A 19,270-nucleotide genomic window follows, 5' to 3' on the forward strand; every position below is an offset into this window, starting at 1 on the left:
GATGATGATGATGGGGATAATGATGGTAGTAGTGGGGATAATGATGGTAGTAGTGGGGATAATGATGGTAGTAGTGACGACGACGATGATGATGGTGGTGATGATGGTGGTGGTAATGGTGGTAGTAGTGATGATGATGATAATGATGGTAGTAATGATGGTGGTGATGATGGTGATAATGAAAGTTGTAATGCTGGTGGTGATGATTGTAGTAGTGATGATGATGGTGATGATGATGGTAGTAGTGGTGATGATGATGGTAGTAGTGGTGATGATGATGGTAGTAGTGACGACGATGATGATGGTAGTGATGATAGTATAGTAGTGATGATGGTGGTAGTAGTGATGATAATGATGGTAGTAATGATGGTGGTGATAATGATGATAGTGATCGTAGTAGTGGTGATGATGATGGTAGTAGTGATGATGGTGGTGGTGAAAATGATGGTAGTAGTGATGATGATGGCACCAAGGGTGATGGTGATGATACATGTATAATAATGATATTTATACAATAATATTAAAGCATGTACTAATAATATCCCACTCCTTAAAGCAATTTCCTTTATCAAAAACAAGTAAACTTATACCTTTTAATTGTGCATTTTAAATTCAAATGTTTTGTATGACTAAATCGAAATAAGTACATGTAACTACAGAAAAAAATAAACCTTGTCGTGCAATTCAACAGGGAGAGTCATCATTGTCATCACCAATGTCATCATCACCCCTCCCCCTCTTCTCTCTCTCTCTCTCTCTCCCCCCCCCCCCCCCTCTCTCTCTCTCTCTCTCTCTCTCTCCAAGGCGGTATAAATCACATGAAGATAAATGTTTGTCACATTTTAACAATAAGTTGATCGGCATTGATGACCAAATAATAATCACCATAGTTGTTCAAGCAATCAATGTACGAGAAATTTTGTGAAAAAATAGCTTAATATTCAGGTGGCTTAGTGAAATTACCGTTACTTGCCAGATCAAAAGCACCATTTTTGGTATAGTGCTTCCTTAGGACCTACTGAACGATAGTAGGGTAGGAGCCTCGGCAAAAATATCATTTAAGGGTGTGGGCGGGGCGTCGCCTCGTAGACCACATAAAATTCATAAGGTATTATAACATTGAGATTTGTAGTACAGTCATCCTTTTGGAACAGGGCTTCATTAGGACCTGCTGAATCAGTGGTGGATCCAGGGAGTGGGGCCCGGGGAGCCCGAACCCCCCCCCCCCTCCCCCTTGAGGTGAAAATTTTTAAATTTTCGACACTCCAATGAATATGTCAAATAACGCTTCATATAGTAAATGAGCCTGAAGAAAGAGACTATGAGCCACTTGCGTAGTTCAATTTCTTTATTTGCGTCGATTGCAAAAGAGTCAATAGAGGGCTTTTTCCACTTTAAACAACGGTACGTAGTCTCATAATTCTGTCGCTGTAAAATTGGAAGTAAAATATCCGAAGTAACTGAGACAAACCCCTATTTTTTTTCTTCAAATTTATCTTTAATTTTGTTTTGCAGATGAAAAATTTCGGGATGGGTCGCATATCATGATTGTTGAATAATAACAACACTCTCTATCATGATATTTCAAAGTGCATGTGTATTTACGTTTTTAATACCAATGGTTTAAAAAAAGGGTACTTTTCCGCTTTTTCTTGTTAGTGTCATAAACTTATCAATTGGCTTCATTTAAAAGAATTTTTTAACAGTTTTGTTTGTTGCATGATGCCTAATCTGCAAATTATTCATCAGGATAATCTTCCATTTAAAGAAAATATTTGTTCTTCTTGTTTTGACATTTGATCGATGGTCGTCTAATCGGACATATACAAAAGGAGCGGGGGTTCATTAATTTTTATTAATAACATCAGCTAAAACGGCCTATAGGGCTTAACTGCAGAATTATCCACCATCCATGATAATGAATTAGGGTTAGGATTAGGGTCAGTGACAGGGGCTGGGTTAGAAGTAGGGTTAAGCTAGGATTGGGGTAAGGTTAAGTGTTATGACAAGGGTTAGGGGTATGACTAGGGTTAGGGCAATTTTAGGACTACGGTTGAGGTTACAATTAGTGTTGCTCTGTTCAACCCATGCAGCTCATTTTGGATTACCTAGAAATCCTTTTTTTAAGCAGGTTAAATTTAAGATTAAATAATTTGAAAATATTAATACATTGAGGATTGCCGTCTTTATCCAATTTTGTTTCCCTGATTATCAAAATTAACTATTTTTCAATCAAAATGCAATTGTTGATGAAAAATTCAAAAAAATATCCATACTGCCCCCCCCCCCCCGTAACACGCATCCAACACAAATTATCCCCCCTTCTGAATTTGATCGCCGTAAAGTCGATCGATCGACACAAATAAGGAAGTGGCGGGTAGCATTTTATTTAAAACATCAGGCAAACTGCAGAATAATCCACCATCAATAATAATGATTTTAGGGTTGAGGTTATGGTCAGGGAGAGGGTTGTTACTGGGGTGAGGTTCAGGGTTTAGAGTTAGGGTTAGGACAAGGGTTAGGACTAGGGTAAGGTTACGGGTTAGATCTAGGGTTAAGGATTATATCTAGGTTTAGGACTAGGGTTAATGTTACAATTAGTGTTACAAATTGGTTTACGTTCAACCCGTTCAGCTCGTTTCGGATGATTTATAAATTCAGTTTTTAAATAGGTTCAGCAAGGATGAATTAATTTGCAAATAGTAATCAATGAAGATTGACCGATCTTGTTTCCCCGATTATCAAAATTAACCATCTTTAATTAAATCTATCATCTTTACTTAAATCTAATTGCAACTTTTAATAAAAAAAAGCATACCCACCGTGCCCCCCGTTAATACACATCCAAGCCCATCCAAGCTCATCCAAGACACATAAACGGACACCAATCCCCCCCCCCCCCCCGAGGCCAACTAGCTATAATGACCATTATTCATAAAGACCGCTATTTATTAGGACCATTATTATAAGAACCGCTATTTATAATTTGAGAAAAGGGTAATTATTCATAAGGATAGCTAATCTTAATCGAAGAGTGTCGATATTTATCATTTGAGAAGAGAGTAGCTATTCATAAAACAGAATGAAGGTCGCTCTTTATAATGCGGAATGGGGGTCGCTATTCATAAAAAAAAATGAATAAGCAACAAAATGACAAGAGAGTTAATTGTTGGCTAGGAGCACCCCTATGGCTGTGGCGTATTTATTATGGAAAGCAACGCTTTTTTCGGATTATGAATATCGACCCTCTTCTCATATTATGAATAGCGACCCTCATTCTGCATTAATTATAAATAGTGCCCCTAAATTTATCTTATGAATAGCGGTCCTAGTGACCCCCAATATAAATTATGAAAAGCGACCCTCATCTCACATTATGAATAACGGTCCTCATGCTTTTATCAATAGTTACCGCCTTCGTGTTTTATATATGCAGTTCGACGTTATGAATAGCGAGATTACCCCCACACCCTCTGGTGTTGAAGATTGGAGGCCTAACCAAATATTGAAAGGGGAAAAGACGGGGGAAAGGGAAAAATCAGAAAATCAAGGAAGATAAGAAGTGGAAGAGAAAGTAAAAAGGAGATGATACGACACCCTACGGGCCCCGTCCGACGCCCTGCAACTCACTCCTACACCCCAAACTCTCACTTTTGCTATGCTACATCATCGCATGCCCTCATTACAACATACAGAGCCACAAACTGACTTATACACACAATCGCTTTCCCTCTGTCGTCTTACTTCCATCATTATTCTTCTTCTCCATGTCTTCACAGTTCATCTGTTCCATTCTTCTCCACCCCCTCCCTCCCTCTCTCTCTCTCTCTCTCTCTCTCTCTCATGCATTTCTTCCTTCTTCTTTTTTTTCTAACTTAACCCTCTCTCTTTAAATTGTTCTCTCCCTGACACTTTCTCTCTCTTTCAGTATTGTTCAATTATGTTTCTATGATAGATCCTCATATATTGTGTGTGACTGTCATGAATTACATTATAGAATATGAATAGGCAATAAATTTGCATTTTAATATGGTTCAAAATCAAACAAATCTTCAGTATTTACTTGTCACACACTCAATTAATCAGTCTCGATTTCTATTTAAAATATGAATATTCCTCACTTAACAATAATTATAAAAAATAATACTAATGACGAATCTATTCTATTTTTATCATCAATTTGTTTGCAAGTATGGAATAAGTAATAAGTTGTCACCTATTGTACTGTGTATTATTTGTACTTGTCTATATTAAGTTTTGTTGAGAGGCTTTTTAAAACTGAGCTTGTAAAACTAATTCTACTACTACCACTACTACTACTACTACTACTACTACTACTACTACTACTACTACTACTATTACTACTACTACTACTACAGTCAGAAATATCAACATGCACACCAAACAAAAAATAAAGCACATACAAAACAGACTTTGTTTGGGTATTCCATGATGAATACTTAAGTATAATACCTCCTACAAAATGTGAGGAAAAATTGAGTTTTGTGACACATGCTCCTACTAAAATTGCTTCACAATAGTTCCCAACATTAAATGAATTACTAACTTTAATCCTGGACCAATACTATACCTAACCCTAAATCTTGCTTAAATATTAATCTAACCTTAACCCTAACCCTACAATTTTGTTAAACTAAAGCCCGGAACAATTGTCAACACAGCAATTCTCGAATTGCAGCAAACCAACATCGTGTTCCTGAAATCATATTTACTACATGGTAATTTTTCTTCATTTACACTATTATATTTCAGCATGACCTATGTACAATAAAACCGGTCTGTTTGTATATTTTGAATGGAATGTATAGCACTATTATCCCCACAAAAAATAGCAAATGTTATTGAAATAATGTATATATTTACACAGGTGATATATCAATAGCCTCATACAGAAGCTATGCCGTAAACATGTTTACAACTTTACAATGCTTTCATTTGTTACATATTTAATGTACAAAGAGCAATAGCTGCAGTCAGGTTTAATACGCCCACACAAATATGGATGTGTTGCCCACACCTGAAACATAGCACAAGAGATAATAAGGCCAGTCAAAGTAAATAATAAGAATGAAGTACCGGTAGGCACTTGGTCACCTTTGAATTCAGAAAACTTATGGAGCTTTTAATAACTAGTTTGTGATATTTAACATGGTTACAGAAAAGAAAAGAAGCCATATAGGAATTTAGATGATGACAGGGGACTAATAATTGTCACCTCTTATGTTTTAGTACAGTATTCAACTTTTGCAAGAAATAATTTCAAGGAGCTTGTAGAATGGTAATCATCTTGCTATCTAGCAACACATATCAGAAAAACCTGAACAAATAGTTAGGCAGGGGGTTACCAACTTTTGCATGAGCTATAAGACACTACATGTAATATATGCCTCCGTGGCGCCTTAAAGTGATCTCATTTGGTTCTTGTGTACATACACATCTTTAAAAAATAGTATGGTTGAATGCTCAATATTTTTGCTTGTTTGGGTTTATTTTTTATGTTGAAATCATCTTGTAATACAAGCTTATAAGTGGTATACCATAACCATTCTCATATCCTTTTATCATTATTCTAATCATTTTACAAACTATTTAAATCACATATAAGGTTTATTAGTTGCAAGATGATTGTACACCTGAAGTTGACTTTTCCTGAATGCCATTACGATAATACCATCAAATAAATATTATCTAATGGACTTTACATAAAGTGCTAAATTATTAATGCAGTTTTGGCAGAGATAAGGTGCTCAAAGGATATCTTTCGGCACCCATTTCCTTCATCTGAGGCCTAAAATAAAATAATAATAATAATGATTCCGCTTTTATATAGCGTATGATGTCTCTAAGTGCTTTACAGATATATTATTACCCCGGTCATCAGATTCAGGCTTACCCGCACACTATGTATGCACATTCTCTACTTCCTGGGGATCATTCCAGCCAGGTGTCATTTTTACAAGTGCACACTTGCTCATCTAACCACATTAACTTTCGCATCCTACATACCGGTAGGAATTTTGTACATCATAGGGCCGGCAGAAATACATCTCACTTTTCAGAATACCTACGCTTATTCTTTAGGGTGAGGTTTTGTGAGGTTTCCTCTAACAATAGTGGATGATCGACCTTTCACAAAAATTTGTAGTATAATGAAACAAATGGATATCCCACATTTATCAAACTACACACCCTATTTGTTTAACTTGTATAATCTTAAATTGTTTGCTCTAATTCAAACCCAAATTAAATATCATCAAAATACAGTGATATTGAGTTCTGTAAACTCTTACAAATTACACTTTTTCAAATTTGTGTAACCTCCAAGAAACTTGCAAATTATTTTAAATAATTAAACCCTTTAGATATAAAGTGTGAAATTTTATAGTCATAGGTTCTGAAACTTCTTTGTAAGAAATCAAAATATAGCGCTCTTTTCGATTGCCACAGCAGGAGCTTTTTTTTCAAATCAACACTAGTGAACACATATTTTTTTACTTGAGACAATTAAATATCTGGAATTAAACATTAAAAAAATATTCACTGAAAAATCTCCATTTAATGTCTCGTTGAATCAACCTTAACCTTAGGCTGATCATACCAAGGGCCATGCTATTAGCCTCTGCCAGGTCCCTCTCAGTGCGTGTGTGAAGCTGCGTAGACCTTGTACTTAAAGGGATCCCATATGAAATCTGTTGGTTTGAAAAATAAAGAACAGAGCTTCCATTTATTTTTTGGTCTCAAGAACAGTGTGAACAGTGCTAACAATAATATATCTTGGAGTACAATTCATTCAAATGTCTACAATTTCTTCCGAGATGAATTTTTTCCCTATCATACCATACCATACTATCATATCATATAATATAATATACAAATATTGTCTAGTATTAAGTATTCTACAATTGTAATCTTGTACCTGTACACTGTATTGCCAATACTAACAAATGGAAAGGTTCACATTGTTTTTCCCCAATAATTATCTATAACATAACAATCTATAAATTGTATTATATGCAATGCTCTACAATTTCTATGTGGATAAGTCACAGTACAGCATATATCAAATGAAATGACTTTCAGGAACAAAACAATAACAAAGTTGAGTTATTATCATATACTAGTATATATTCTAAGTAAAGACAAATATACTCAAGAGTTTGGTTTGATCGGTCATTTTCATACCGTAAATACATTTCATGCAAAAACATCTTCTTTACCTGCCTCTTAATAAATCATTTCATTCTCCTGCTTTGAAAAATTGTATTTCAATAATAAACACTTTCAGAATACCAATACCACACATTACGTGTTGTTAGGTCAGGCAGGCCATAATGTTTACCCAACCTACATGTAGCAACAACTAATCCTCACAATTTGCATTCTGACTACCGGTATTGAGGTACAATAATAGAAAACAGGTGAATGTACATGTACATGTAATAGCTCATCGCAAGGTACACGTACATGTATGTTTACATTTGAATACATTTTGAAAATTGTCTACTACATGGGCATATTAGTCAATTATGATCCAAAAGCATCAATTTTTACATCCATTCATTGAAAAACTACATTGTACATGCATGCAGCACTTAATAGCCATCAATAAAAAAAATTGTGAAAAAATGGGGTAGGAGTCTTAAATACATGTACCTTGATCATTGAACACCCCTAAGTTTTTGTTACAATCCATCTACATTGTACATACCTCATAGATTTGCTGCTACTGTTACACTGGATCAACTTGATCTACCACTTTTTTCAAAGGATAATCAAGAGCCCCTTCTCACAATCGGTGGAGTACACATGCCATTTCTCCTTTATCTTGACAGTGACCTTGTGCCTTTGCGTTGATTGTCATCAAGTGTCTACCTGCCCCTCTGAAAAATGAATAAGCATTTTAAGAATTATAAAATTATATCAAATATCTAACATATCATACAGATTACATTACAGGATCAAAAGAAAGTATTCTTATAATATTTCAGTACACTACATACATGTACAGTACTGTATGTGTAGGTGATAGATCAATATGTCTACATGTGTACATGCTAAACCAATTAGAAATTTATTTGACAAAGCCAAAGAAATCCATGTTATGTAAGCAAAGGATATACAAATCTTCCAATAAATATTTGCGAAAAGCATCTCAAGTATACAAAACAGTGATAATTACACAAATCTTGTGTATGTGAATATTGTTGAAGATGTACAGTACATGTACATGTACACCCTGTATAGGAGGCAATTCAAATTTCATAACAATGTGATTCAATCTCTGTATGACCATAGGATTGAATGTACATGTACATGTACAGAGTACTACAAAAAATTGCCACATTAAAGCTAATGTCAAAAGGACTTCACAGAGGATTTGAAAAGACTAAAATGTGATTTAAGTTTCATGAGCTGCTATGTAAAATGATTCAGCAGTGTACTGGAGTACTAGCACTATTCTAAAGGATTTTCTCAGTGTCACATTATAAGACATTATACAAAGCAATATTTTTGAATTTTTAACTAACAATTTCCTACTCGATTTGGTTTTCCTACATTCTTGTATGGCTGGTAGTTTGTCTATCCACAACATGTACTCTCTAGGTGAAATTTTACAGGAACCAGTAGTGAATTTGATCTTTGTTTGCTTTATTACCTTCATGTATACAGTAGCAGGTAATTTTACATGTACATGTACCATGCATTAAAATGCATATTTGCCCGGTCCGCAAACTAACAGTTTTGAGCGGGCAATATTTCCTGATAGTTTCTCTCTTTCGGGTTTCACCATTCACTTTGAGTACAAAGATTGTGTTCCATATTGGACCTTTCAAACAGCTAAAATCGCCGCAAAGTTTGAGCAGACTATCATGCGGCGCGGTAGTAGGGTATAGTGACCGTACGTGATTCACAAATGAATAGGTAATAATTATAATCTTTTGGGAGATACAGTGATATGCATTTATATGTACATGTATTGCCCTTACTGAATCAGTGAAGGCAATACAGGGTGTATTACCTTGTTTCTCCCTCAAGGCCAGTAATATTATGTAAATGACAATCATGTTAAGCTCCAATTAATGACAGGTTATGCCAAACTATACCATTTGAGAACCCTTCATCCCAAATCTTCTACATAGGTGAATTTCACATATCTTGGGGGCAAAGAATGTGATCCATAATAGCTATTCATAACCATGTACAGTATCATCATGATATTCAAACTACATGTATCACATCAAATGTAATACATACCAACATATTTGATTTAGAGAGGCTGTGTTGTTGTGAGGAAAAGTTTTTGCCCTGAATTTTTGTTAACATTTTTATAAGGGTGGTGTTGATATGCTTACTATTATTTACATAAATAGAAAATGAATTAATGTGACACCTACATGTACAGGGTGTATATCAAGATTTTTTTCTCAAAACTATTGCAGCTACAATGTACCATTTAAAAAAAAGGTAGGCTATTTGCTTAGAAGTCAGGGTCAGCAAGACAACCATTATTGGAAGACATTGGAAGATCACATTACCAAAACAAAGTATTCAGAATTTTGAACCACATTGCTCACTTCATCACTGTATGGAAAGAGAATGACTACCGGTAGTCTGATTTGATTTACATTTCTTTAAATATAGCCCAAAAGAATACTGGTACTATTTACATGTTCAGTGAGATGGAGAAAGGGAATGGCCCATAAATCGTAACTGATACCACTTAAATCTATAATGCAGCCTCACAGCTCACTGAACATTGTATAATAAATTGAAACAGGATTTTCCAAAGATTAGAATTTTATACTAAAATAGTAGGCTTTTGACCACTTCTATTGCAGGTACAGGCCATAGTTCATCCATACTTCAGAGTTGAAGCTGCCAGGAGAGGAATTTAATCTATTTCTTTTTATTAGTATACAAATGTTTTAATTTTCTAATTATACCTCAGATCAAAACCTGTTTTGCTTTAAAAAGTGATTTGAAGAAAGACACTCGCAACCAATTTCAACCAAACTACCCGGTAGTAAATGGAGCTTCAAATTTAGATTGCATGTAAATGTCACAGATATTAAATATTTGAAGGAAATATGCATTTCTGAAACAATCCACCCTGTTTAGAAAGTTGGTTTTTGTTAATATCACTTATGAGAATATAATACTATCCTTTTTTATTCTGTAATACGTGTAGACCTATTTCTCTATGCAATGATACCCAATTGATTGTGGTGCTATTATTGAGAGTTATCATTTTGAGAGTTTCACCAGTTCTTTTGGATAACAAGACATCTGTTTAGGTGCAGAAATCTACAATCACTATGGAAATTAAGGACAAAGAAAGCGGACAAAATATACAGTTCCTCATTCTACCCTCAACAATTGCTATATGGTAGACAAAGGAACATCCCTTCACTGCTATTATGTAAAAATGTGTAGAAAAAATGCATGTGACACCCGTTCTACAGATTTTTACATAATAGCAGTGAAAGGATGTTCCTTTGTCTACCATAGCAATTGTTGAGGGTAGAATGAGGAAATGTATATTTTGTCCGCTTTCTTTGTCCGTCATGTTCATTGTGAATTTCATTAATGTACATGTATGTATTTTAGAATCAACATTAATATTAAGAGTCACTATTTGTTTTGCAACATTGTCACTTACATGTATCATGTTTCCCATTCAGCAGTATACTGCACATATCAAAGTTACAAAATCCATATTATTTAGGCACCAATGTAAACAGAAATTCATTGGTTAAAGAATGTTATGCAATGCTATGCAAATGATGAATTAACAAACAACAAACTTTTAAAAGTACTCATACAATCATGTTGACAGAAAATTAAAATTAAAATTGCAGAATAGGCAAGGTCCTGAAGTTGGATGTCTTTTGATATTCTTGTCTACTGAAAATAAAGCTACAGGTATTTAAATTCTGTAATACAGCTTTTTGACAAAGCTTTCACAATAAGAGATAACATCATTTCCTACACTGCAAGACATAAACAATAAGGTGTCTTCATTTTTGTTGCCATGCATTAACAAATTGTGTTATGTTTTGAGCCTGAACTCATATCACAGAATGTTTGTTGTATGATTGCTAAATGTTGGTATTTTTATACACTCTACATGTAAAATGGATATTCATTATTCAACATTTGAAAAGTTCTTTAATACAATAATATCTCTAGGGTTGATAAAATGTTACACTTCTATTCAACATTAACCACAAAAACATTTTTAGCTGTTGGGTGAAATATTTGCTCACTGTGTTAAAAAATTTCTACTAAGAGTTGTTCAGTAATTGAAGTTATGAAAATAATACAGGTAATCACTATTCATTCCATATTGTTGTTAACCAATTGACCTAGCCAATGACTTTGACTCACTCCATATTTAAAAACATCATTACAATTTTTAAATATTGACTTTTGGATGATGAATGAAGTTTATAATGATGAATTTCATGGCTGTTTGATGAACAACACATCAGCAACAACATCAAAATATAGAGTTGTTATATTCAGTGTACAACTGCATGCTTCTGCTGCAAAGTATCAATAATGTTGTTGGATCATATAATATACCAACCTTTATAACAAGTTGAATCCGTAAATAAAGAAAGATCAGAGAAAAAATTGGTGAGAGTTTAAAAAAAAAAAAAAAAAAAAGGAAAGTTCAAAGAAATTGATTTAAAACAAGAAGAACAAAATTTTTAGAAAGTTGTAATCACTTAACATTCACAACCAGCAATGTACAATACCCTGTAAGTCATTCTACTGGGACATAATTGTAAATCTCCATTCGTTTCACACTTTTAAAACAAAGTTTACAGTATACCAGTCCCTTTTCTCTCAGAGCTGTACTAAAAATATATTCAGAGAGCTCAATAGGTCCCCAAAAATGAAGAGGTTTTATCATAGTCATATTACATGTGCAAGTGTTGAATGATATTGGTCCAACATTACATCACTATACATGCCCAATCATCAATTCAAAAATTTGAAATTCATATACAGACTACAAATTTCAAACATTAAAACCTTACTTATTACTTGTCTGAGTTTGTTCAAACTTTCACCAGCCTGCTTCTAAATTTTTTCTGTTTCCTTCAGAGCATCTTACTTTTAGGGTTACATTTCCCATAAAAAAAACTATTACTATCAATACTTGCTAATGGCTCTCATTACCTTTAATATCTTTACTAATTAGATAAAAAAGGGTCACAAAATAAGCATTAAAATTGTAACTTCAAATACGGTACTCTTTTGGTGTTGAATAACTTGAACACCAAGTGTCATGTGATGGTTTAAAGGCTTTAACCTTTTTACCAGGCAAGTCTTCAATAATATTCCAATTACCGGTATTTATACAATATCTTTTATTGTCATTAAATTGTTTCTGGAATTAGTGCTGTGAGTTTAGTGTGTAATTTCCATTCAGTGCACACAGCCAGTTTATCTTTGCGTGTACACAGTTATGACATTTACCAAAAACAAAAGCAGTATTTCAGCTAGGTACATTTGTACATGTATAGTATGTTGTACAGTACATTTAAGACCAGCAATCCAGCGCGCATTCACAACAACCATTTTCTCTGTAAAGTTGTTACAGTAGTAACAGTACTGCACACAAAATCATCATGCTCATGGAATAGTCAGACCGCAATGATTGACATATTAGCGAGTTTTCGCTCAGCAACATACAGACCTTCGCGGACGCAGAGCACTCAGGTTTACGGCCGTCGCATACAGACTGCCCTCAATACAATATGTGGTTTTGCTTTTCGGTGAATGCGTACGTATTTCTACGGAGGTATTGCATTTGCAATGCCATTAGGCAATTTTCGTAATGTAACCAAATTTAATGCAAACGTCTTTGTGAAGTGCCTCGATACAAAATATTTCTTTCACCTGATAAGGATAATAGTATTTCAATAGACAGAATCCAAACTGCATACATTAGTTGTTGCCAGTTCGACAAACATTAGGGGTATTTCGCAAGCTAATTGCGGACAGAGAATCTGCGGTTCGTGTGCAAAATCAAGAAGCTACTATAGTAACAGCAGGGTGATCGCTGAGGTACTGAAATCAAGAACGGGTTTTGGCCAAATCTATGGGCGTTCTCAATGACGCCCCAAGTGAATAAACAGCCAATCAGCGAGCTTGTACCAAAGATGGTTATGAGAATTTTGTCGTCTAATAACGAAGGATGACGAATTTTAACGGGCGGATCTAGCTTCTTTTCTATGGCGTGGGCGGGCGGGGTTGACATTTGAAAAATCGCACCAACCAATATTTTGCTTAGTGGGGGGTAGGGAGCACTAAAATTTGTTTTCAATTTGAAAAAAGTGCCAACCAATATTTCGGGGGGGGGGGGGGAGGTAGAAAGCACCTTGGCCAGCCAAAGGGGGGATTTAAACCTCCTAACCCCCCTAGATCCGCCCCTGGCACAAAGGACTCTTCGGTGAATTTTGTTTCTTCCGATTATTGTTTCTGAACAGTAACAACATGAATATGGATATGAATTGTTTTAAAACTTGATGATAAATTATTGTTGAAATTTGATAAAAAGCCGTTTTGTGGCTTGGTTGAGACAAGTTGTGCTAGTCGTGTAGTCCCGTCTGTACTGTATTGCGTTGAAGGGAACAGGCCATTTTCGTAATGTAATCAAATTTAATACATACTGTACGTCTTTGTGAAGTTCCTCAATACAAATTATTTCATTCACCTGTCTAGGATTCGCAATAGTCAGAATGCAAACTGCATGTATTAAGTGTGGCAACAACTAATGTATGCAGATTGGATTCTGTCTATTTAAATACTATTATTATTATCAGGTGAATGAAATGGTTTGTATCGAGGCACTTGATTCACTTGGGGCGTCATTGAGAACGCCCGTAGATTTGGCCAAAACCCGTTCTAGATTTCAGGGCCTCAGTGGTCATCCAACTGTTACTATAGTATCTTCTCGATTTTGCACACGAACCGCAGATTCTAATTCCGCAATGAGTTTGAAAAAAATTGCCTATTATTATTACCATGACGGCAAGAGAAAAGACTCAATGGCATTGGAAAAGTTGTAACTGTACAGGTGTAGTAACCATACTGCACACAAAACCATTGCGCTCGCTGGAAAGTTAGATCACAATGATTGGCATTGTTTGCATGATGACAAGAGAAGAGACTCAACGGCATTGAATCAAAATCGTACAGTGTATGGAAATGATTATTCAAGGAAGTAGCAGTGGAACTTAAACTTTATTTTTAGACTGATGACATTTTTGTGAAATATTGACTTCAGACTCTTATAATGCTGAAAAACAGGTGATTATTTGTTCTTCGTTTATCTGTTGTGTAGTGGTGGTTCGTGCCTATACACGGTCGCAGCACTATTCTGGATAATAATTTAGTCTGGTTCTGCATAATAATTTATCAAATATCTTCTACACATTCTTACTTTTTTAAAATTATCTTCAGAAGCATTCATAGAATTCATTGCGTATCAACTATCAACCAAACTACATGTACAGTAACTCAAATGTCATCCAAGAATGGTGGTGTTGTTGTATTTTACAGCTATTTTCAGTTCATTCCTTTTTCTTTTAGGAGATTTTTGTACATTGTACAGTACATCAACCCTTAAGGCCAATTAAGTGTCATCATTGATTTGACGGTATTGAAGGACTCAGATGGAGGAGTTATTATGTGGTTACTTAATTGGAAAATTGGAAGTGATCAGTTGCATCACAATAAAGAATACCAGGAGTTATACTGGCACATACATTTACATGTACATCATTACATATTAGTAAAGATTTGTTCAATCAGAGATGCAGTCTTGTTTAATAGTTACCCTGGTATAGAAAATGTGAGTAACTCATACCAACAAAATCATTACCACTATTTGGCATACATGTACATGTACATGTACAAATATAAATATGGTCAATGTTAACATTAATCCTTATATACCGGTAATCATCTAGTGTAAGTAAATGTTTGCATGTTTGATTTGGGTTTCTGAATATTTAACTACTATCAGCTTGCCAATTTGATTATTTCAGTAAAAAGAGATTCAATATCATCTGACTTGAGGAGGCGCAATAGCTCAGTCGGTAGAGCAGTGGTCTCGTAATCCGGTGACCCGGGTTTGAAACCAAGGCGATGTGCTAGTTTGGTAAGGCATTAATCCTCACTACCAGGTTCCTCGGAGAGGACCTAAATCCGTCGGCCGTCTGGTTGCTTACTTACAAACATTTATGCATTCTTAGCAGTCAGATAAAATAACCATCACATTGACCGAGTCATGATGTCATCTCTAACAGTAATGTCAAGAGAATCTGAAATACCGTAAACATGGCATAGTGTAACCTTGTTTATTGAACAATAATGAAGTACTTTCATGAATCCATGTTTCAGAAAAGCTAGAGAATGAAACCTCAAATACTACCAATATATTCACCAATCTCATTAATTTCTATGGAGGTTCCTTGAGTGAAATAAGGTTATACATGTATGTTAATTTGTCCTAATTAGGAAAAAAAACATCTAAATTAGTAATACAAAATGTACGTTTTCTGCATGCAACAGAAAAACAAAATTAAGTATTCTTTTTTTTATCAATATTTATCCTCAAACACAACTTTTTTGAAAATCCTTGCAGAAATGTGTTTTAAATGACATCCTTGTCTTTCACATTATGATACAATTTAAGTGAAATTTTGTCATCAAATTTTTGGCAAATTTGGGGCTCCCAACACTTTAGAGGGGCTTTAAACTGCAAGGGAAATGTTCACTATGGTTCATTGTACAAGATATGTACCAGCCAAATATGTAGTTGGGGGTATGTATCTAAATTATCCATTGCAGGCAAATGATCAAGATCTTCTTTGCATGAGATTAGCTTTTTTACATTTTTGTTATAATTTATTAAGGGGATGAGTTCAATAACTCATCCTGACTTGTCCTCCCAGTGGTTTAGGATGGGATCTTGTTGCGGATAGCAGACCAGCATTTTTCTTTTGATAGGGTCTTCTTGGATTGATTTTTTCCAGTAAGTTTTCTTCCACTCAAAGACCAATGCACTTTGTATACAAGTTGAATTTAGCTGTAATTGGGCAAGATTTTGTCTCTATACGTACGGGTTAGTGAGGGGAGGCTATGCAATGCAGTTTGTGTGTGATCACCCATCTTACATTAACTCGCACAGAAGCTTCAAGAAAAGCATCAGATAAGCTGAAAGTACATGTAAGTCCTTCTATTTCGATGTTCTACAATTAATGTTATTTTCATAGTACCGGTATAAGAAAATTAGATTCATTTTGTTTTCAATGATTTTTTTTTCTATATCATTTTGTCTAGATTCTGGAGTAAATCTCTAATTGACCCCCCCCCCCAACCCCCTCCATTGTGCATATGCCAAGGATAACCATAAATGTGTCGGTGTATGGGGAAGTTTGACAAATGTCAGTTTTATTTCAAAATTCCCCATACCAGACAGTTATTTCTGTCTATTGGCGAGAGAGATGCCAAGGCCAAAGGTCTCAATGACTGCTTTGAGGATGATTGCATCTGTGCCATATTGTTAGCACTTACAATTACATGTACACTGAATTCAGTTCCGTCGTGAGTAATTCTCCTGCTCGTTTGCTTGGAGTGACAAGATTTTGCGTGTATTTGTAGTATCACGTTCTTCAATGGCAGTTTGCATTCTTTCCATTTGTATTTTTTTCATTTGTAGAGGTGTAGTTCTATGGACTTATTTTCAGCTTACTGTATCTGTCCAGCTCCAGTTTGTGAAGCTACTGAACTGTGCAGGATGGGTACGGCGCTCATGCACACACAAACTGCATTACATAACCCAGGGCCGCCAACCCTCCCGCATTTGGAGGGAGTCATATGCCACCACACTCCTTTTCCCGCCGTCCCACCAGCTCGTAGCAGGAGACTCTCGCCAACACGCCCTTCCTCCTGCTCTCCCGCAAGCTCCTGGTTTATGAAAAAACCTCACGCCAGACGTGTAAAATAAACCAGCGTACTTGTATCATATGGATTTTGTTTGCTCATGGGGGGGGGGGGGGTAGTGGGCACTTCTTACCTTTCCCTGTTGAGCTCCCCACAGCCACTCAGTCAGCTCTGTATAGAGGCAGTCAGTGAATATGGAGGAGCCTGACGTAGTTATTTATCATGTTTAGATCTAGATCTATAGTATAGGCTACATGTAGCTAAGCCGAGTCTAAGCCTAGGCCTAGGCCTACACTGTAGTAATTAGTAGGTCTAGGTCTAGGCTATAGCAGAACAACCATAACCATTGATTGATATCAGACTTTTCAGAGACCAAAGGCAAAGCAAAGGCAAGGCTTTCATCGGTCCAACATCAGGAACATGCAGGCTAGGTTCGCGCTCATCGATTGACGAGTACTTGTACTAAAATGCATTAATTAACTGACTAACGAAGTTATAGTCTCATCTTCTTAGACTTAGGCCACCGCCGGCAGGCGGCCTGGCGGGCGCAGCCGGGCTCAATTCATTCAACCAATGGTGGTGATTTGGGGCTTTCCCTAGCTCTAGTCTGGATACTGCGTTAGAAGCACACAGTTTCAACTAATGAAGCTATGATAAGATATATATATATTTAATCTACTACTCTTATTGACAATTAAGGAAAAACCAAAACAAACCTTACCTTAAAACATCTCGAAAACACCATTTTAGCGGCTTCTGTGGCGTGGTCTGTCTCTGAGGAGGGCATGGGACGACGGATCGACGATGAACTAATAGTAATAGACTAGTCTAGTTCTAAGCACACGCAGACCGCTATTTGTGACATTAAGCTGATCAAGTGTGTCTCATGACTCTCATCTCGACTCCAACTGACCGTCGACCCTACGGCTATCCCCAGTGGCATATCTAAGGGTGGGGGGGGGGGGGGGAGAGGGGTTCCCTCCCCCCTGGCCAAAAAACTGTTTTCAAATCAAAATGAAGACGGGCGTCCTCCCCTGGGGTGGGCACAAAAAAAAGGGGGTGGGGGTGTTGATTTAAAAAAAAAAAAAGCAGTGCTCAATACCCCCCGCCCCCCCCCCCCCCTCGTTGCTCGTGTGTCAATCACGGAACTTCCGTGGTGTCCATCAGAAAGATCACATAATGTTGTTGTTTTATAGTTTTTATTGGCGTGTATATTTAGACTGCAATAGTCTTTTCACAAGCTTGACGCAAACATTATTTCCTATAATTTCATCGTCATTTCTCTCCATCATAAACTTTAATAATGTTATATTCCAATCCAACGTCTATTCTGATTAAGAGTAAAGCAATTTAGAACAACAGTCTTAGAAAAACATAAAAATTGACCGGTATAATAATAGGCCCAAATTATCCTATTAAAAAAAAAAGTTTATGGTAATGTTAAGACTTTGGAACTGTTCCTTAGTCTATTTTAGCAGTGTTGGAACCGTCGATACCCATGTACATGTGGCTGTGTTTTAGATGAATGGTCGAAACTAAAATTTATGCTGAACAAATAAAGCGACCAAAGAAATGAAATGTTAAGCTTTGCTTATGATTGCGGTCTCCTGCACTTTTCCAACAGAATAGTTCAGATAATACTTTAAATTTATGATAATATGTTATGGAAGTAATAAGTTTCGTTATTATATGTACATATATTATGTACAAAAAACATTTTGACATTAAGAAATTATTGTTTGTTTATGTTGTATTATACCTTACATGTATATTATGTTCTTTGTTATTCAGTTATATTTTATTTGGAAAATATGCAGAAATAAAATCAAATAAAAAATATACGAAATAAAACGGGTGATAATAGTGAGATGCGCCTACAATTTCACATTATTTTATTCTGTTCACCCCACGATCCAATTTGATGTCTGAGAAAATTAGACTAACTTCCGGCAACATGGGGGAAAAAAATCATTACTGCGTATACTATAGTAGGTAGTCTTTAATAATGAATAGGTTACGACGTTACATGGTTGAATGTTGAAACGAGATGTTGTATATGGTCAATTTCTCTCTCTGACAAAATATACTGCCACATCTTTAGACACACGCAAATATTCCTCATGCTCCCTAGGCCCTGCCGAGGGCTAAGTCAATCAGAGATTATTGAGACTTAATATAATATTTAATTATTTCTGTTTTCAAGACTAGTACCATTTATCAATACATGTGTAGGCCATTTCACAATTATAAACTTTCCACTTGAATAGCAACAATAAGCATTATC

General features: G+C 35.6%; 1 long non-coding RNA gene across 1 annotated transcript; it reads right to left on the reverse strand.

Annotated features, from left to right (window-relative positions):
* Positions 1–6,031: 6,031 nt before the first annotated feature.
* On the reverse strand, positions 6,032–17,837 carry LOC115920976. The gene is made up of 3 exons (XR_004062640.1): positions 17,708–17,837; positions 7,730–7,901; positions 6,032–6,710 (listed from the first exon to the last, which is right to left on the reverse strand). It is a non-coding gene; the product is annotated as an uncharacterized LOC115920976 (long non-coding RNA).
* Positions 17,838–19,270: the final 1,433 nt, after the last annotated feature.

This window comes from Strongylocentrotus purpuratus, unplaced genomic scaffold (assembly GCF_000002235.5).
Source record: "Strongylocentrotus purpuratus isolate Spur 01 unplaced genomic scaffold, Spur_5.0 spur5_scaffold_1, whole genome shotgun sequence".
Lineage (NCBI taxonomy): Eukaryota > Metazoa > Echinodermata > Echinoidea > Camarodonta > Strongylocentrotidae > Strongylocentrotus > Strongylocentrotus purpuratus.